The 19,404-nt window shown below is 60.1% G+C and overlaps 1 protein-coding gene across 23 annotated transcripts in view; it reads left to right on the forward strand.

The window, feature by feature from the left end:
* The first annotated feature begins 1,140 nt into the window (after positions 1-1,140).
* Positions 1,141-19,404, forward strand: part of MAPT (microtubule associated protein tau) — a 52,142-nt gene continuing 33,878 nt past the window's right edge. For 20 of the 23 annotated variants that reach the window (XR_013941593.1, XR_013941594.1, XR_013941595.1 and 17 more), the window contains exon 1: positions 5,990-6,088. The gene's annotated coding sequence lies outside the window, so the exon portion shown is untranslated. Of the gene's footprint in view, positions 2,395-3,346; positions 5,664-5,989; positions 6,089-6,207; positions 6,231-6,734; positions 8,127-19,404 lie in introns of those variants that run through there. The other 3 variants (XM_080565422.1, XM_080565427.1, XM_080565428.1) reach the window with 3 other exon arrangements.

Raw genomic sequence — 19,404 nt, forward strand, 5'->3', positions numbered from 1 at the left:
CAGGAGCACGCCCTGCGTGACTGCACGCTCGCCGTGCCAGCAGAGCGGCACCCTGCATGATTGCACACCGAGCTGGCACAGGGGCGCTTCGTGTGCTTTCTTGCTGGCATAAGCACGCCCTGCATGATTGCACACTCACTGTGCTGGTGGAGGGGCACTGTGCACGCTCACCGTACTTGCAGAAGCACGCCCTGCATGATTGCACACTCACTGGGCTGGTGGAGGGGCACTGTGCACGCTCACCGTACTTGCAGAAGCGCACCCTGCATGATTGCACACTCCCCGTGCCAGCAGAGCAGTGCCCTGCATGATTGCACACCATGCTGGCAGAGGGGCACTTTGCACGCCCATCATGCTGGCAGAAGCACGCCCTGCACAATTGCACGCCCATCATGCTGGCAGAAGCACGCCCTGCACAATTGCACGCCCATCATGCTGGCAGAAGCACACGCTGCATAATTGCACACTCACCGTGCCAGCAGAGCGGCACCCTGCACAACTTGCACACCGTACTGACAGAGGGACACTTTGCACGCCCATCACGCTGGCGGAAGCGCACCCTGCATGACTGCACGCTCACCGCGCTGGCAGAAGCACACCTTGCACACTCGCCGTGCCTGAAGCATTGACACGCTCACTGTCCTGGTGCTACCAAGGCGTGCACAGGGCAGCAGGGCTCGCGTGCTGGTTGTGCTGGAGGCAGCAGGGCTTGCACACTCACACAGCCGGAGGCGAGCACACTGCCACAGCTTGCACACTCACACAGCCGGAGGCGAGCACACTGCCACTGCCCTGTGCACGCAGCCTTGGGGCAGGAGCAGGCTGCAGAGCTCGGAGGCTTGCCCGAGCACGGGGAGCAACACGGACGGTGCAAGGAAGCAGCACAAGTAGCACACGCATCACCCCAGGGGCAGGCGTGAGCAGCTGAACGTGTCCCTGCAGCCTGGGAGGTGGGGGTGCCCCCCATAGGCACCCTAGGGTGGGCATCCCAACCCCAGCCTCCTTTATGGGGTGTAGGAGAGGAGGCGGGGGCCAGCTGGGGCCTTTTAACCCCAAACAGGGGTGGGGGCAGCTCCCCAGAGCTGTGTAATGCTGGCTGGGTGAGGGCTGGTGAATGCTTTGGGGTAGGGGGTCTGGGGGAGGGAAGCGGGGGGATAGCAAGAAGAATTTTTAGGGCTTTGTTAGGTGTGCATCAGCCAGGTGATGGATCTCTTGCACTTCAAGGGTTATAGGTTGGGAGGCTGGGGTTCCCTTCCTGCTTAACGCAGCTGCTTGGCTTTGCTCTCTGCACCGTGCTGAAAGTGCCAGCGTTCTGGGGGAGACCCCTGAGCGCCGCATGGAGATGCGAGCTCTTTGGGGTGACGTTATTTCTGCTGCTGTTTCAGTCTCTCAAGGATGCGTTCTGCTTCCCTGCAGGTGGGAGGTGAGTGTGCTGCACGTCCTGCGCAGGGAGGTGCTGCTGTGGGGTGGGCTGGTGGCAGCAGATGGCCCCCAAAGCCCCCTGACACCCGCGGAGCCCAGCAGCAGTGGGGAGGGCCCCAACCTGGCCCCGCACAGGGCTGATTGCGGGTGCCTGGGGTAGAAGAATTGGGGTAAGACCAGGGTGGGTCCTGCTGGTGTCTTCCTGGACCCGTGGATGGGGGCTCCTGGACCCCTGCATCACGTGAAGTTCTGCAGCGGTGCCACCAGTGGTACTGGAACCTGCTCCCCACCAGCGGGGATGTGTAACGCCCGGAGCAGCGCCCGGTGTTTGCGCGGAGGCTGCGATGTGCCGGGTCCGGGCTCGAGGGAGGGAGCTGCTGGGGCTGCCAGCATGGGTGCGCAGCCAGGAGTGGCCCTGACTTGTCTGCAGGCGCTCGCTGCCTTGACACCAAGCGAGGCGAGTCAGGGCTGCGCGAGGTGAGGCTGGGAACCCCATAAAATTCCCCCAAGGTCACACAAGTCGGCGCATCCTGTACCTCCCCAGCTAGTAACTCTGCCTCTTAAACACGGTGTTTAAACGATCTGGAAAGCTGCTGTAGTAGAGTTTAGAAGCAGAACACTAATTAATTACAAAAAAAAAAAACCCTTAGGGTCTTATATATTTTTCGGTGTCGGGCTTTGCATGCCTTCCGCGTTACCCAACTGAGAAGAAAAAGGAATAATCTTTTTCCAGCTGGGGTGGGGGCACGAGGGAAGCATGTGAGGCAGCGTGAGGGCCTTAATCTCAGCGTGTCAGGGCTCTCCGACCAGGGGAAGGTGCTGGGGCTGTTCTCCCCGCGCTCAGCACCGCTGGGCGGCGAGGATCTGGACGGCTCTTTCTGCTGAGTCACGGGGTGTGCATGTCTGATCCACGTCCCTGCGGTCCCTCAAGGGCTGTGTCTCGTTCCTGGAGCCTGCCCGTGCAATAGACACGTAAGCTGACTTTGGAGAACCGTGCCCAAATCGCAAATCCACGCGTTTGGTCTCAACTTGTGGGAAACGGAGCCAGCTGAGCTCTAATCCCCTTCTGAGCTGCAGACTCGCACGCAGAGGCTGAGCTGCTGGGAAAGGCTGGTGGGAGGCTTTGGTCTGCTCGGGGCAGGAATGCCGCTCTCCTGCTGCTCCTAACGGCGTGCGGGCACGGCTGGGAAACTGTGCAATGCCCGGCTCCCTGCCGCGATCTCCATGGAGAGGCTTCAAAGCACGGCGAGATGTCGCAGCCCAGCCGGTTCCCTGCTCCGGCACCGTCTGCGCTGGTGGCCGTGTCCCGGGGGCGAGTCTGGGGGCTGCATCTGCCCGGGCTCCCCCGGTAAAGGGTTGTCTTGTGGTCTGCCAGCCCACGATAGCGTCTGGAATTGGTTCAGGAAGACCAGTCCTGTCCCCTGGCTGGAAACCATTTTGCAAGCCATTAGCCCGCTTCCTTTTTTAGGTGAAGTTTTTAACGGCCAGGTTGCAGAAAGGATCTGGGTAGTACTGTAATGGAATTACGCTAGTGCAGAATTTGAGTATTTATTTCAACTAGGATCATTGTGGTTTTGCAAAAGCCATCCTTAATCTGAATTAAGTGACTGAAATGAAGCAGCTTGCAGGCAGATAAGGCCTTGGGGACATCAGGCTTAAAACCACCGTAAGCCAGAACCCATCACTCAGTTGCAGTTCTCCAGCTCCTGTTGCAGGCTGGACCTGAGAAATCATGGTTTACCTTCCATAGCACCTGCTGGGGAAAACCTTGCTGAGGTGCAAAACACCTGTGAGGAAAACGAGCCCCATTTTCCAGACGAGGAAGCAGATTTGGAAGCTTAAAGCTTTCCTTCTTAGAGGTTACCTTTATAATTTGTTAAAAAATAGTCCTTTTTTTTTCTTTTTTTTTTTCTCCTCTCTCCAGCTAGTAGGAGGGCAAAAGGCATGGAGGGGAAGGAAGAGCCTGGACTGAGCTAACAAGTATCTTGTTGCACGGTGTGGTTTCACATCAAGGAGGTGGTTTTGCAGCAAACCAGCAGTGGATGTGTGCTGCGTGGGCAGGCTGAACAAGGGAATCTTCTGCCACTTGCTGCCCCTCTGACGCAGACATTCAGCCCATGGTTTTGGCCCTGCAGGGTGAAAAAGAAGAGAAGCTGGGTGTGGATTTGATTATTTCTCTGTAGGAACTTTGTTTACCAGGAATGCTTATGCGGTTCTATCCCTATGAACAGAGGGAATCGGGCAGCAAGACACTGTGCCTTTGCTCTTTCTCGATATGATACTCTGAGCATCTTTTTATTTTCAAGTGCAGTGCCACCAGGCTTGCATGGGTGGGTCCTGGGCCAGGACGGGAGGTGCGGTGGCAGCCCTGCAGGACTGACCGGGGAAGCACTTCTCCTTTACTACAGTCCACCAGCTGATGCATTTTATTCCTGACTCACCTTTACCAGCGGATCTTCTAGATGGTCAGGCTGTGGTAAGAGTGGCTGTGCTTGAACATCACTGGGACCAGTTAACACTTCCCAGCCTGTGATTTCCTGGGTACTGAAGGGACTCGGTGCCTGGTGACGTGAGAAAAATTCAGGCAGGCAAAGATGAACGCTGGCAGATGGCTTCAGAAAGCCAGGTGCCATTCTCCCTAATAATTCCTGCTTGGAAACAAAAGCAGGGAGGTCCCTTCTGGTTTTGTCCCCCTTGGATGATGAAACAGTCCCGTCAGAGGGTGCTCAGCTGCTCTGCAGTCACTCCCGTGTTCCTGCTGCGTCCGTGCCGCCTGTAGGAAGAGCTGCTGGTCCAGGACTGGGCTCTCGCTGCTTGCACTGCGAGTTCAAATTCAGCTCGTTCCTTGTCACAAGGATGGATCCCCCTGTAGCATGAGTATTTATTTCACAATTCCCAAAGCAGCGAGATTTTTCACAGATGTGCTTACCCTGGGAAAATTCTCCAAGCAATTTGTAGCAGGTACTTCTTAAATTCTTTAAGAAGAGAGCCACTCCCTTAGTTTTTTTTCAGGTCAACAGAAACAACTGATGCATGTAAGCCTATCTCATGGCGCTGTGTGTTCATAAAGCAAAATTTTTGCCCCCAAATGACTATTTCTACTTCATACTAATTTGACTGTACCTTGTACTTATGTAGTTACTTATACCGTAGTAAGAGAAGGGCTTTGACCCTCAAAGCTATAAGGCACCTTCAGCCCCTTGTTCCAACCTAGGGTGGACCACCCCTAACCAACACTTGTCCAGCCTGCTTTTTTAAGAGCTCTGGTGCTGCAGGTTCCACATCTGTTTCTTTCCTTATTGAGTTTTCCCCTTCGCAACCTCTGTCAGAGAAGCCTGTTCTTAAATTGGCTCTTTGCCCTTGATGTACACCGGAATGCTTCCCAGATAAATAAATTAAATAAATAAATAAATCTGAGCTTGTCTGCCAGAAGATCCCTCGTGCAGTTTCTCTGCTAAATCCAATTACCAGGGACAGAAGCCCGGTAAGGCAGCGGCTCTTTGCAGAGTGATCTCTGCTGCTGGCACAAGGCACCTGAGCACCCTGCTGTGCTCCCAGGTGAAGCAGGCAGGTGGGAGAGGTGAGGCCTGTCTCTTCAGCCTCCGGTTTCCTTCAGCCCTTCTGACTTCCAGGGCTTGAGGCAAGGCTCTACAGGATGAGGAGGGAGCCTGGTGCTCCTGTGTTCGCCCTGGGACGCGCAATGTCGTCGCTTGTCACCTCCTTCCCACAGGTGTCAGCTGCCCCAGATGTTCCTCCGAGCACGCTGACACCCACCTGGTGCTCGTGTCCCCATAGCCCGAGGTGTGCAGATAACCTCGGTGGGGCTGCCTGCCTCGGGAGGAAGGAGGCTGCTTTTCCTTTCCTTAGCTTAGAGCTTAAAATTGGGTGAAATTAAACCTTTGCGGCTGCCTGCAGGTGGGAGGACACTGCTGAGGCTGGTGAGCCCTTGGTGGGCTGGGATGGTGAGGGTGAGAGCCAGACTTGAGGAGACGTCAGTCCCTAAACAGCCCTACGTGCCTCTTCCTTCCCAAAGTGTGCTTAATGAAATACTGTTTCAGCAGCGCCCAGCTGGGACAAATAAATACATTTTTAACCATCCTGAACCAGCAGTGCTGCAGTTCTCCCTCACTCCCCTCCCTGAAAGCCCCAGGGAAGCAAATCTGCGCTCATTCCCCTCGGAGAAGCCTCCTCGGAGGCAGAAAAAAATGAGGTAAAAGAGGCGGCGGGGCAAAAAAAATGCGGTGAAAGAGGCGGGAGGGCGGGACGGGGCCGAGCACAAAATGGCGGCCGCGGGGGGGGGGGCGGGGGGAGGAGGAGGGCGGGCAGCGCGCGAGCGCTCCCTGCTGGGCGGGGCCCCGCAGACAAAAGCCCCCCCCGCAGCACCGCGCATGCGCTCACGCTGGGAGGGGGGGGGAGACCGGGGAAGGGGGGGGGACAGCGCAGGGAGGGGGGAGAGGCGAGCAACTCGGCGCATGCGCACTCCCACCCTCCCCCCCCCCGGGCGGCTCGGCGAAGGTTCCGGAGCTCGCGCGCCCCCCCCCCCCCCCCCCCACTCCCGGCCCGCCCCCCCCCCCGCCCCCCCCCCCCCCGCCGCCGCCGCCGCCCCCCCCCCCGGCCGCTGTCGCTTCCCCAGCGCGGCTCCGGTGCGGACACCCGGCGGCGGCAGGTAGGGGGGCACCGGGCTTTTATGGGGGGGGGGGGACACCCCTGCACCAACGGGCACGGCTGGGGAGGGGGCTGCGAACCCCCCCCCCCCCCGGGTCCCCGTTTACCGGCTGCCAAAAAAAGCGTGAAACGGGCGGAAAACGGTAAAATAAAAGGAAAATAAGCACCGGTGGAGATACCCCTTGGGGGGGGGGGGGGGGCACGGCGGTGCCGGTTTGCCCCCCCCCCCCCCCCCCGTGGTGGTGCTGGGGGGTGGGGGGCGGTGCCGGTTGTAGGATTTGGGTGCCCCCCCCCCCCATGGGGGATGGAGGTTTTTTTTAATTTTTTGGCCGTTTTTGCAGGTTTTTGCCCCAATTTCCTGCGGCAGGTGGGGCCTGGGGGGGGGGGGCTGCGGCAACGAGGGGTGGGCTGCGCCTCCCAGCCCCGGTGCCATCTTCTGCAGGCTGGGCGTGGGGGGGGGGGGGGGGTCGGGAAAAAAAAGGAGGGGAATTGGTTAAAATGGGTGAAATGATAAAAATCCTTCAAGGGGGGGGGTTGGGGGCAAAGGGAGCTGTCCACGCCCGGCCCCAAAACTGGGGGCATCCAGGCGGTGTGGGGTCGGGGGGCGGGGGGGTTGCGGTGCTTTGTTGGGTTTGGGGGTGAAATTTGGGGGGGGGGGCTCAAGGGGGGGGGCCCAGCCCCCGAAACCTGTCAGGTTTTGGGGTGCTGGTGCCCAGCCCCGGGGGTGCTGGGTTGGGGTCTCCGCGCCACGCTCCGCTCGCCTCGTCTCCCCGTTATCCCCCCGTTACCCCCCAATCCCGTTATCCCGTCCCAAAATCCCGTTATCTCACCCCAAAAGCGGGGCGGGACGCAGCCCCCACGCCCCGTGCCGTGCTTCTCCGCCGGGTTTTTCTTTGTGTTTTTTTTTTTTTCCCCGATCCGGGGGGAACTTCGCTCACCGTGCGGGGCGGGAGCCGAGGTTTGGGGTGAGGGACGGGGATCGGCGCCCGCACGCGGGTTTTGGGTGGGAAAAGTGGGTTTTTAGCACCTGGCCGCGCAGCCCGATGGCGCTGCCGCCGCGTGCCGGGGGATTTCTCCTTCCATCTGCCGGCGGTGCTGCCGGGAGGATCCCCGAGCCGTGCCCCTGCGCCCAGTGAACGTTGCCTTGCTTTAACCTTCCCTGCTGGCACCTCCGATTTGCCTCGGTTCGGGGTTTCCCTTCTGCGGTGCATATTTTTCCCCGTTTTTTTCAAGACGTGCGATCGAAATCGTGCTCGGCTGGGCGTTTATGGGCTGCTCGTAAGGACCACCAAAACGCCGTGTTCGCTGGAAATGAGAAACAGCCTGACCCGTTCGTAACCTTACCCGGTGCTGTTCCGCCTTGATACCCAAAATATTTGGGATTTTTTTTATTTCCAAGGCGTGCAGCTGAGGAGAAAAGCGAGGTGCTGGCCCGCTCACCCGCAGCACGTGGGGGCTTTTCGGGGCAGATAACTCGCGCCTGATTAAAAAAAAAAAATAGTGTTTTTTCTCATTATTGCCCTGGGTGGATCAATGGTGTTTGGGGGATGGCGTTGGCTGCGGCATCCCCCAGCGTTAGCAGAGGCTGGTGGATGCCCTGGGGAAGGAAGGCTTGGATTCGAGCCTTCGGGGTTAAGGCGTGGGCAGGGTTTGGGGTTTGACGCCCGGTTCCCGTGCAGCGGAGCGAGGCGGTGCCTGCCCGGGGCTGCCCTCCGCGAGGCTGCGCGTGAAGGAAGAGGGTCTGAGGACGCTGGGACACAGAGCTTGGACCGGGAGGGCTGCTGACCTCGGTTCGCTTGGGTTAGGGGTTATTTGGCCGTCAGTGTGCGCGTGGAGCCCGGTGCCGTGGGTCTGCCGTCGTCTCGCGCGGCGGGATGGTCGGGGTCAGCCCTGGGCTAGGGCAGGGCCGTAGGATTTAATGGGGGCGGCGCGAAGCTCTCCTGGGGTCTTCTGAAGCCTTTACACAAAGATCTGCTCCCTCCGAGGGCGTTCATCCGGCCCTGCTCTGTGACAGCTCGCTGCTCGTCCCCAGCTTCCAGGTGAGCTTGTGGAGGTCCCAGCGGGTGGGACGTGGGGGACGCATCGGGGCGTGGGGGACGCATCGGGGCGTGGGGGACGCATCGGGACGTGGGGGACGCATCGAGGCGTGGGGACACACCGGGACGTGGGGACACACCGGGACGTGGGCTCTGCCCGGGGGAACGAGGCTGTCGCCTGCTCCCGGAGGGGCCGGTGGCACCAGGGTTGATGTACGTGCGTTTATCCGTAGCCGGGATGAGGACAGGAGCGTCGGGACCCCCGTGTGCCCCACCGGGAGCTCCCCGGGACAGGGGACGGGGCCGGTCCTCGCGGGTGACAAACCACAGGTGACAAGGGCACCGTTGGGGCCGTAACCCGCCTTGGCTCTGCCTCTCGTTACTCCCCCTTTTAAAACGCTGCTTTAAGTGGTTCCAGACCAAGCCTCCAGTTTGGCCTCGCTGCCCTCTGCTGCCAGCCTCCTCCTGCCCAAAGCCTCCCGCACCGACCGCCCCTTCCCCCCACGCTCAACAAACCCAGCTGGGACGAGCGACCGCGTTTTTAACTATCCCAAACCAGCAGTGCTGCAGTCTCCCCTTATTCCCCACCCCGAGAGCTGCGGGGAAGCAAATCTGTGCTCGTTTCCCCAGGAGGAGCCCCCTGAGAGGTGAGAAATGGGGGAAACGGGGGTGGCGCTGGCCCTGCCTTGTGTGCGCTGGGCTTGGTGCCTTGCGCCGGGGACGCTCGACGCGCGCTGGCGAGGTGGGTGCCTCCGTCTGCCTTCGGTGCTCCTCTGCCTCGCTCCTAAAGCATGCGTTTTTGCATCTGCTGCGTCAGCTATAGGTCTGAGCTCGTCCTGGGCAGGACGAGCTGCTTCTGCCAGCCCAGCGCCGCTGGTGGCTCCGCGCCCTTTGAGGGAGCGCCGCTGGTTTCGCCGTAGCGACCTGGCAGCGCTCTGCCACTTGATGGATCAGTCGAGAAAGGCCCAGGGCTGGCTCCCACCCAGCTCCCGGTGTTTTCCAGTCTCCTTCCCGTGCTGGTGGTGGGGTCGGGCGGCCAGCAGGCTGGCTGCAAGTAGGTGCGGGGCCGCGCTGGGGGCTGGAAGCTCGTGGCGGACCCGTGATGCTCGTGGGTGCGTGGTCTGGGTGATGCCGAGAGCGCGTGCGGGAGCTGCTGGAGCTCGGTACGGGCGTGGGAGGGCCGTGGCTGTCCTGCTGGCTGGGTTTGTGGCTTCCAGAGCACCTCCGTGGTCTGGAAAAGCGCTGCCAGCCCTTCCTGGTGGAGCACTGTGCGCTTCCCTGGCTGCACGGGGACACAGGAGGCTGAGGGTCAAACCCAGGGCTGGTTGCTCGTGTGCCTGCCCCATGGTCGAACGCCGTGAAGAGGAGGTGATGGCAGCAGTACCTGGAGCCGGGGCGCTGATCCTTGAGGGGCTGAGCTCCTGCTCAGCTTTGGGGCACGAGCAGCCCTCGACCCCGAGGATTTGCCCCAGGACTTGGCAGGAATAGCAGAGAGTCGTGGCCCTGTAGGTAACCTCTTCTTTTTTTTTAAGATGGGCGCAGCTCTGCCTGGAGGGGCTGAGCGGATCTCAGCCTCTTCTCGTGGCAGGATGGGTCCCCTCCATCTGCGAGGTGGAGCTTTGTTTCACGCTGAAATCTGCTGCTTGTAGGCTGGGTTTTATTTTAAGTGCCTGTGGAAAGCATATGCAGTTTACCCCAGAGTCTGGAGGAGATGGATTTGCGCCTTTAGACTTGAGTGGATTTTCTCTGCAAGTCTAATGAGCCCTTCGTGCTCTCGGAGCATCAAGCCACTGATTTTTTTTTTTTTCCCCCCTTTTCCCTTCCAAGAAGTCCGATTGGCAGAGGCAGTCGTTACATGCTGCCTGGCTCCCGTTTCCAGCGCCTGCTCTTTAAATACCCAAGGAGAAGCAGCGCCAGGGGATACCTTCTGTGGAGCTAACGGGATCGGTGCTGCAGCTGGGCCGATTATGTCCATCCCTGCAGCCTCCGCTCTGTACCTGACTCCTTGCAGAGCAGCTCCGTGTCGCTGCCTGCCCGCCTCCGTGCTTGTCCCATTTGGCAAGTCCCGTCAAAAATGGGGAGCTGGGATGCTCAAACCACTCGCATTTGGGTTTTTGAATAACGTTTGGGGCTCTGAGCCCCCGCGGTGCTGAGCTGCAGGGCTCTCTGCTGCTCCTGAGCATCTCGGGGCACGGCTCCCCGCCAGCTCCTGCCCGCCTGGAGGTGCCCGGTGGCATTGCCACGGGTTTCATCGCTGCGTGAAGTCACTAGCTGCAAAACGAGATTCCTCGAGGTGTTTGTGAACTGCTCGCATCTCGGGAAGCCTCTCCCGTGATCCTCGAGCAGTGCCCAGCTCAGTAACGTGCGCGTTTGTGCCGGCCTGGAGCTCATTTTGCTCATTTTTGCTGTCTTGTATCGGGCAGAAGCGCTTGGGATGCGCTTTTGAGGCTGAAACTGGTGCAGGGACACGTCTGGCCCGCTGGGCACGTCCTCGGTTGAGGAATCAAGAGGAGAGGCAGCGGACAGAGCGGTGGGCAAGGATTTGGTTTCATGGCTGGCCACCGCAGCGGGGCTGAAAGGGACGTTCCCCGCGGTGCTGAGACACAAGGTGGGTGGAATGGGGGCGAGAAGAGGGCCGAGGACACGGAGTCAAGTGAAATCGGGGCTGAGGAGCCACGAGCAGCCTGTCTTCAGCCTGGGTGCCCGTGCTGGGAAGGGGCTGTTGGACCTCAGCAGGTCCGGCAGTGGCAGGGGTGCGAGACCTCGAAGCGGTCGGCAGCGGCTGCACCCGCGTGGCCAGGCTGAAGTTGTGCTTGTGCTGGGCTCGTAGATGACAAAAGGGCCCCGTGCTGGTGCGTGGGGCTCACGGGGAGCGCGTTCAGGGTGCAGGCTGGTGGGGCGAGCAGAAAGGCGTTCCCAGGAGAGGGGATGCCCCGCGGGACGAGCTTTAAGAGGTGGGTTTGTAGCTTTGCAGCCTGGCAGGAGGAGCCTTCGGCGTAAAATGAAAATATGACCTTTACCTGAAAACGTCCCTCACCGCGGTGCGGGCAGGGGTAAAGGAAACTCGACGGAGCGCTGCGGACGGGGCTCGTGCTCCTCTCCCACCTCGTGCAAAGCGCTGGCGGCTCCGTGCCGCCGCCCGGTGTTCCGTTACCCTCCCGCTGCAGATCCCAGGTGCGATGGGGTGAGCGGCTGGCACCGAATTCCCTTTGGGGTTTGAGGGCGAGGGCTGTGATGGGGCTGGATTTGCACGGCTGCGTTGCAGGATTCACGTGCCCGAAGCTGTAGCTTGTGGTGTTGGGGAGCGCGGGGCTGGGAGGTGCTCCCAGGGCAGAATTTGGTGGTTTCGGCTCAGAATTCGGGGGCAGGCTTTACCCCAAGCGAGCTCTGCCTTCTGAAGTCCCCTCTTTTAGCGTGGTTTCGCCACTGCCTCGTTGCTGCCCCCGTTTTAAGAAGCCACTTTTAGGAACGGACGTCTCCAAGCGGGACAGAAACCCCCGTGCTCTCCTGTGCCTCCTGCTGCTGCGGAGCGGGGCAGGCAGAGGCAGCGGGCGATGCTGGGGGGCGCAGCCGGGAGCGCAGCCGGGACCCAGCACCTTGGGGACGGACGGGGCTGGCGCCGGGACGTGGGACCTGTCCCGTGCCAACGGCAGCCACGGGGCCCTGTGAGGAGGAGGATGGCCAGGAGCTGGGGCGGGAGCCAGCCCTCTTCCCATCACAAACCTCACCCGGCAGACCCATGCCCGGGCTCTGCAGCGCTCGGGGAGCCTCTGGTGCTCGGGCAGGAGCTGGGAGGCTGCGAGCACCCCGTGCCCAGCTCCCTGCAGGGTGCCGACGTGCTGGGCTGGGCTTCCAGCGCCGGCTGGTGCCGGAATCTCAGCTGCAGCAGTGCTGAGCTGCTGGCAGCGCATCCTCCTCCCGCGGACGGTTTTGGAGCCTGCTTTGGGTGTGTTTCGCCTTTTCCCTGCTTCAGTGGTAGCAGAATTACCGTGCCTCTTCCCCCGGCTTCCTCCGGGCTAGAGGGGAAGGGAGTTATAAACGCTGGTTAAGGTGAAAGCGCTTCTTAGCGCCTAATCTCCCCGATATGTCAGTGCTTTTATGGTGCCTAATAATAGGGCTCATTGTCATGGCTGTCTGAGGTCCCTGCGCAGCTCCGAAGCCGGTTTCCTTAGTGACTCTGCTCAGGCGCTGCTCTGACGGAGGGGCTGCTCGCTCCCCGGGCTTGTTTGCTCTTCCAGCATCCCAGAGCCTCTCGGTGCTTGCTTCGAGTCCCGAAATGGCAGAATCCCGTCCTCCACGCTCGGACCGTCGCACCTCGCTGGTGCTCGGTGCAAAATTTCTGGCAAGCTGCAGCCAGCAGGAGCGAGCTGGGCGTGCCGGGCGATGCCGAGGAGCGATCAGCAAGCATCGAAAGGGTTTGGGGACCGAGCAAGGGCCACCAGGTGCTGCAGGCAGGAAACACCACGGACCCTCACCTCGTGTGCCCGTGGGGTTTGCTTTGCTGCAGCTCGAGCCCGCTGCGGGAGCAAAGCCCGGCGTCGTCCGCCGCAGCCGAGCGCTCGCTGCCTCCCTCGGGGGGGCTCCAGGTGTGCCCAGAGCCTCTTCCAGCAGCCAGTCTCTGCTCTGTGCTGCGATAAAAAGCAGCACGGCTGCGGTACCGGCACCCTGTCCGTTCCTGCCTTTGTATTAGCGACCTGGAGAGAGCCGTGACCTTACGGAGCGTGAATGGATCCTCGTAACCCGAGCCCAGCAGCAATATTATTTTAAGCAAGAGGTAAGGCTCCCAAGCAGGCTGCCCTGTTGTGCGTGTCAGACGTGTGACAGCAGAGCTGCATTTAGATGGAGGGGGACGAAGCCCCTGAGGACGCTGGCTGCACCTCGCTGATTTTTACCAAACGTGCTGGGGAGGATGGAGCCCAAATCCCAGACTTGGGGCGAGCTTAGACGTGGACAACTCCAACTGCTCGTCCCCTGGGCCCCTAGATGACTGCCACGGGATGAAATGCACACTTGTTCTGGTCTTAAACCTCTCGTCCTGCAGCCTTTGGGTTGGGAAGGGGAATAACGGGGCTACCGCTCGGGCTGAATTTAGGGCCTGGCTTCCCACGCGGAGTGTCGCTGTTGGTGCCACCTGCACGTGCTGTTGCAAATCTGTTCATCGGCTCGATAAAGCTAGAATCGAGGCGAGGTGAGATTGGTAGCTGATTATTGTCCCGAGTGGCCCTCATGGGGTGAAGATGAGCTGAAGGGAGACTCCCAAGCACTCGATTTTTACGTGCTGTTGTTCGTCCTTCCTCACTTAAAAATCCTCGTCTGCCCTGTGCCCCAGCGCGGTTCCAACTGAGCTCCCTCCCTACAAAAAGTGAAGGCACAGTGCAGCTTCGGGGGCTTCTCCTTTTGGAAATAAGAGCTCTGGCTGGCGAGCTGTGCTGCGGGGTGCCCGGGTGGACGTCGCCGTGTGCCGTCACACCTCTCGCTGCTGGTGGCGTGCAGAGGTCGGAGCTGGAACCAGGACCCGTGTCCCCGATGTCCCAGCGCGGTGTCCCCAAACCTCTCCCTCCGCCGGCACACCCCGGTTCCTGCCCTCTTTTCCTGCTGATATTTCTTCTTCCAGATCTGGATTTTTTTCTGTATTGATCTGCTTGCTGCCCCTTCTCACGTGGATTTCATAACCAACCCAACCCTGATTTTAATAAAGACCATTGTGTCGATCTGCCTTGGTGGAGAGCGTTTAGGGGAGCGATTTGTTTCTGCTGCTCTACAACAAGATGACAGCGGCGACAGAAGCTCGGTGAAGTGCTGGATGAAGATCCTGTTGCTTGCATCTTTTGGCCTGGAAGAAGAAAGGCTGAAGCACGCTCACTTTGGACCTCAACTGTAATTTTTCCTGGTAGGGGAGAGCAAAACGATGCAGAAAAGCTGGACAGAAGCTAAAATCTTCCTCTGGATGCCCTGCGTAGTGATAGCTGGCACGATAGCCCCGAAGGGCTGTGGGCTCTGCTGTGCTCCTTCTAGGGTGAGGCAGCAGCGTGGAAGGGCGCTGACTTTTTCCCCTATAGTTACAGGGACGGCCACAATAAGGTGTCCCGCTGCCTTCCACTGCTTCCAGTCCTCTGTCGGATGCTGGAGCTGGTCGCTGCGGGGCCGCAGGGTGTTTGGTGCCCGGTTTGGGTATCAGGTGGCTCACGGTGACGTCCTGGTGAGATGAGCACTGGTGCTGGTCTGTCACAGGACCGCGGGGGGACCTGTGCTGCCACAGCAGAGGAAAGGGGGGATTTTTCGGGCCAGCTGGTGACAATGCCTGCCCCTGCGTGCCCTGGGCTGTGGTGGTGTGGCAGCAGCTGGAGCAGACGCTGCTGTTGTCGTCGTTTTCATTTCTAGCTGTGAGTTGGAACAGCTCAACACAACAGAAGGGCCAGCCCGAGGAGATGGCGTGAATGTTTTCCTTGCCCTGAGAAAATCTCCCGCACCCTCGTGGTGTCCCCAGCACCTTCCTGGCTCCATCCCATCCGCGCTGGCTGGGATCACGCGTTCGTAGGCTAGGGCTGTGGCCCGGAGCATCTTTTAAATTCGGCGTCCTCGTTACTGAACTGAACGTTCGCCGAACTTCTGCCCAGGCTGCGCTGTCAGGGCGCAGCAAGCGTCAGTGCCGCAAAATCAAAGCGGGAGGAGCGGCTGGGATCAAAGCGAGCGAGCAGCACGCACACCTTGTGTCTCGACAGCATCTTTCCCAAAACCTGGTGCTGGGCGTGGCTGGATGGCAAGATCGCTGCAAACCCGGGGTGAGGAGCTCGCGGTGCTCAGTGCCACGCACAAATCCTGCTTGTGCAGGGCGTGCAGGGGCGTGCTGGTGGCCGAGGTGGAAGGCGACAGCACCTCCCCGCATCTCCAGGTCCATTTAGAGGTGCGAACGGGGGTTCCTGCTCCTTAAATCGTAGTCTGGCTGCACACTGATCCCGTCTGCTTGGTGTCAGCACCACGGCACGGAGCGAGGCAGGGGAAGGGGCTGGTGCTCAGCCTGCTTGGCGCTCGCCCTGAGGCTGCTCCCGGGCAGTGCAGGATGTGGCCCTGCCTGGCTCTGAGCACCGCAGCAAAGGCAGGAGGCAGCCGATTGCTGCTGCAGCAAAGAAAGAAGAGACTCGGGGGGGCTGGCAGGGGGGTGGCCGGGTGCTGCGGGGAGAGCCCTGCCTTCTCTCCTCGCTGGGGGCTCTGCGTTTTTGGCACCTAAATGCAGGACGTTTGAACTCCTCGGTGCCGATGGGCTGTGCCCTGTGCGGGTGACCCGAGCCTGGCGCTTGCTGCCGCCTTCCCCCCGGGCTGCAGACATTTCTCTCGCCGGTGGCTCTGGCGCAGCAAATGGATGCTGCTGTACGTGTGCCGCTACAGAAAGCCTGCGGAGAGACCGAATTAGCAGGAGCTGTGGCTCTCAGACCGGCAGTCGGCTCTGCTGGGTCCTACGGCACGCGGCTGCGCTGCGGAGCGGTTGTAAAATGGAGACGGTGCTCGGGAGCCTGCATGAAGGTGAAGAGCGGAGCTGCTGTCGCGGAGCTGCTGTCACGGAGCCGCTGCTCGTGGCCGGGAGCACCCCGAGCGCCCCGACCCGGTGCTGTGCAGCGCCGTGCGCCTCCCCGAGCGCACAGCTCCGCGCGGCCCCGCTGGCTCAGCACCAGCCTGGGGTTTTAGCCCTTGGTCCGTCAGCCTTTCCCGGCCCTGGGACGTGTCCTGGTACCACTGCAGCATGAAATCTGTCCTGTCATTTTGTTCCTGACCTCGTATTAAGGAAGAAAATGGTGACAGCCACGAGGAACCTCTGGTCGCGCCACCGGTCCCCCTCATGGTAGATTGCAAGCGTCCCCGAGCAGATGAGCCCCGCCAGGCTCCTTTTGCCACCGACAGCTGTGAGAAAGGGATCTCACTTGGCTGCCATCGCAGGAGCAGCCTTTGTAATTGTTCCACGGCAGTGACAGAGAAGAGGGCGGCAGCTGCTGTGCGGTGGGATGATGTCTGCCTTCCTTCCTGGGGCAGCGCGGTGCCTCGGGGAAGCAGCTTCTTCCTCCCCACGGCGCAACTTGCAGCCGGGGGACAGGAGGCTCCATGGGGCAGGTCCCAATTCATAAATGCTCCAGCAGCATTTTGGGAAACTTTCCTTTCCCATTTTACCTCCCAAGCACACACCAACGTTGCTTTTCTTCTGTAGCTGGAAAATAACGCGCCACGACCGCACGGACTGCTTATTGCAGCGTGTGGCATCACAGCGGATGGTAACAAGCGTGGTACTGGGAACGCTGGGGCTGGATTTTTTCTCCCCTTGGCCATCCAAAGGGGCACTTTTCCTCCCCTTGTCACATCCCTTTTGGCAGCAGCGGGCGGATACACGGATATATGGATAGATGCCCACCGCGGGCGGTGAGACCGCAGGAGCAGTTGGCTGTACTGCCACGTGCTGTCATCCAGCCTTTCCTGGGCACACGGCAGGGCTTTCCAAGGGCAGCACCACGAAGGATGGCACTGCCACCTTTTTTTTTTTTTAGTGAACGCCAACTGACACAGGCCTGCGAGCCTGCAGCAGCAGAGATGCTCCGATTTCCAGCCGGTCGGGCTGAGCCCGGGATGGGAAGAGTCAAAGGGAATTAGCTGGTAAATAAGATCTTCTGCCTTTCCTTTGATCCGCTCTACGCGTTCAACTGCTTAAAGGCTTCCCAAGAAAGCAGGATTTTGGGGGAGGAAGAACTTAGCTACCCACGGCCCATCTCGTAGCTCTGAAACGCACGGCGGCGAGATACTCCAGCAGGGGGCTGGGGCGAAATCCGAAGGCAGCCTCGTAAATCCCTGCAAAGAGGCTTCCCCTCCTCCTATCCGCCAGGAGCCCGCTGACCAGCTAGGGCAGGCTCCAAAACTCCTCTTGCTTCCTCTTCTGCTGCCGTGTAAGCCCCTCTGATCGGAGCCCTAATCTAGCTCAGGCCACTGGACTCGGAGGCAGCCCGAGCTTCGCATCACAGTGCGGAATGAGAGGGGGGATCCGGGGCGCTGGCGCCCTTCAGCACCCCCCGTGTAGGCGTGCAGGGCTCGAGGGGGCTGCAGGGGGGCTGCAGGAGGCTGCTTTTGGCTGAGTCAGGCAAGGCAGGAGGAGAAGAGAAAAAGAAAGGTGGGAAGGGGTGGTGGCAGCCCGACATGGAGGTGTGCGGCTCCAGGCGAGGCGAAAGCTGGGTCCTGATGTCCTGGTGATGTCCGTCGGGGGGAAGTCGGGGAAGGTGACATCCCGGTGGTGTCTGCCAGGGAAATCGGGGGCGATGACATCCCGGTGGTCTCCATCAAGGGGGAATTCAGGGAAGATGACATCCTGGTGGTGTCCACCGGGAGCTTCCTGATGGGAAGATGGGGATGGCGCTAGGTCCGCAGCAAACTGCACCTCTGGCAGTTAACACGAGGTGCGGGGTGGGTGTTCCTGCGATGCAAAACACTTGGGTGTGCTCCTCAGGCGATTCCCAGCAGGGGCTGTGTTTGTGGTGCCCTTTTATTTGGGCAGGTAAAATCATTTCCCATCTCCCAGGTCTCGCTGCTCGGGCTGGGGCTGGAGCTGGGGCCGGCTAATCTGCTCTCCCGATTGCCACCCTGCGTGGAGCCAGCTGCCAAAGTGGGCCTAAGCTGATTCGGGATGGCAAATTCTGTTAGTGTCATTCTCAGAAATGCCGAGGAACTGGCCAGCACGAGCGGCCCTTGGCTTTTTCTCTGGCCACCGGCGTGCCCTGGAGACCTTTGCCAGCTGCTGAGAGCTTGCGGGGCTCTGGGCGAGCAGTCAGGTTGGTAAGGGATGGTTTCTGACGGTTCCCCGAGCTCTTGCATCTTTGAACCCTGCTTTTTTATTCCCTTTTGACCCAAAGGGGTGTGCGTGAAGCTGCTGCGAACACCCTGCTGGGATGAGGGTCCCGAGCCTCAAAGTTGCTCTGCCACGAGCCCAAACCCACCGCACGTCTGCTTCGAAGGGGTCCCGGCCCCAGGGAAAGGCGTCAAACATCCCAGGCCTCCAAGCAGCCACCTACACTAAAACATGGAAAAACCATGGAAAAAACAGTGTAGAAAAATGCGGTTCTGAACCTATTTCTATTGCAGCTCCCTCCTGCTCCTCTAAGAGGCATTTCTCTTGTCTTTGAACCTGGAGGAACTTTTCGAGCCTCTTGTCTGGAGAGCTCGAAACTCCATTTAGTTCCTCAGCTCGCTGCGTGTCAGACAAATAACGAGGTCGCCGTCCGTATTCCTTCATCTGTCAGCTTCTCGGGAAAAAAAACAGCACTTGGAAAAGTACACAAAGGAGATGAAAAGGGAGTTGCTTATGAATTATGAAGAGCCTTTCAGGCTGATGGTATTTCACGGGGCTGTCACTCCGTTTTAATTGAGTAATTCAGGTGGAATTGTGCTTTTTGAACCCCCCTGCTTGCGTTTGATCGCCTTTCAGAGGTAACACTTACCGGATGGCTGATGTTTGTTGGATTTTCGTTTTTAAGTAGCTCGAGTGGGCGCCTGCTGCCCTTGCGGGGTAAGCCCCTGGCAGCAGAAGGGCTGCGGGGACGCGGCTCCGTGCCCCTTTGTGACAGTGCTGGCGATGGCACCTGGAACACACTACGCAAACCCAGCGCCGCCGAAGCGCAGCTGCGTGGTCCCGGCACCTGCTTCCTTCCCCGGGCCGCTCCCCGTGGGGTAGGTGTTTTCCAGCCCTGCTTTTATTTACCTCTCACGGCGAGGAAACCTTTTGCCGAGGGATTAAGGCTTCGGGCTGCCGGACCTAATCGGGACGTAAAGCTTCCCAGGCTTTGTGCGCTGCCGTTCGGCCCGAGGGGAGCAGGATGAGCGCTGCGCGTGCTGCGCCTTCGCTGCTGGCCCCGCAGGAGTCGCAGCACCAGACCCTGCAGCACAGGGAGCACGGGGCCGGAGGAAGGTGCTGCAGCGCCGAGAAGTTCCTTACCAACACCTGGGGCCGGTTTGTGCCCTGTACACAGGGCTTCGGCGTGCTCTCATGGGAAACTTCTTGCGTATTTCGGTCATTTGTTGATTTAATTTTCTTTTGTAATCCTGGTTTGCATCGGCTGTTCTCCTCCCCTCTTTGTGAAACAGTGCCTGATGGTGGAGCCCTCTTGGAGGGAGGAGGTGCTGCTGCGCTGCCTGGCCCCGTTCTCGTGCGTGCGGGTGGTGCTGGGGGAGATGCCAGGAGCCGAGCACTTGGCTCCGCTCAGGCAGTGCCACCCCAGCTCTGTTCGCATTCCCTGCGGCTCAGACCACACCAAAC

Source organism: Anser brachyrhynchus (assembly GCF_964034855.1).
Source record: "Anser brachyrhynchus genome assembly, chromosome: 22".
Lineage (NCBI taxonomy): Eukaryota > Metazoa > Chordata > Aves > Anseriformes > Anatidae > Anser > Anser brachyrhynchus.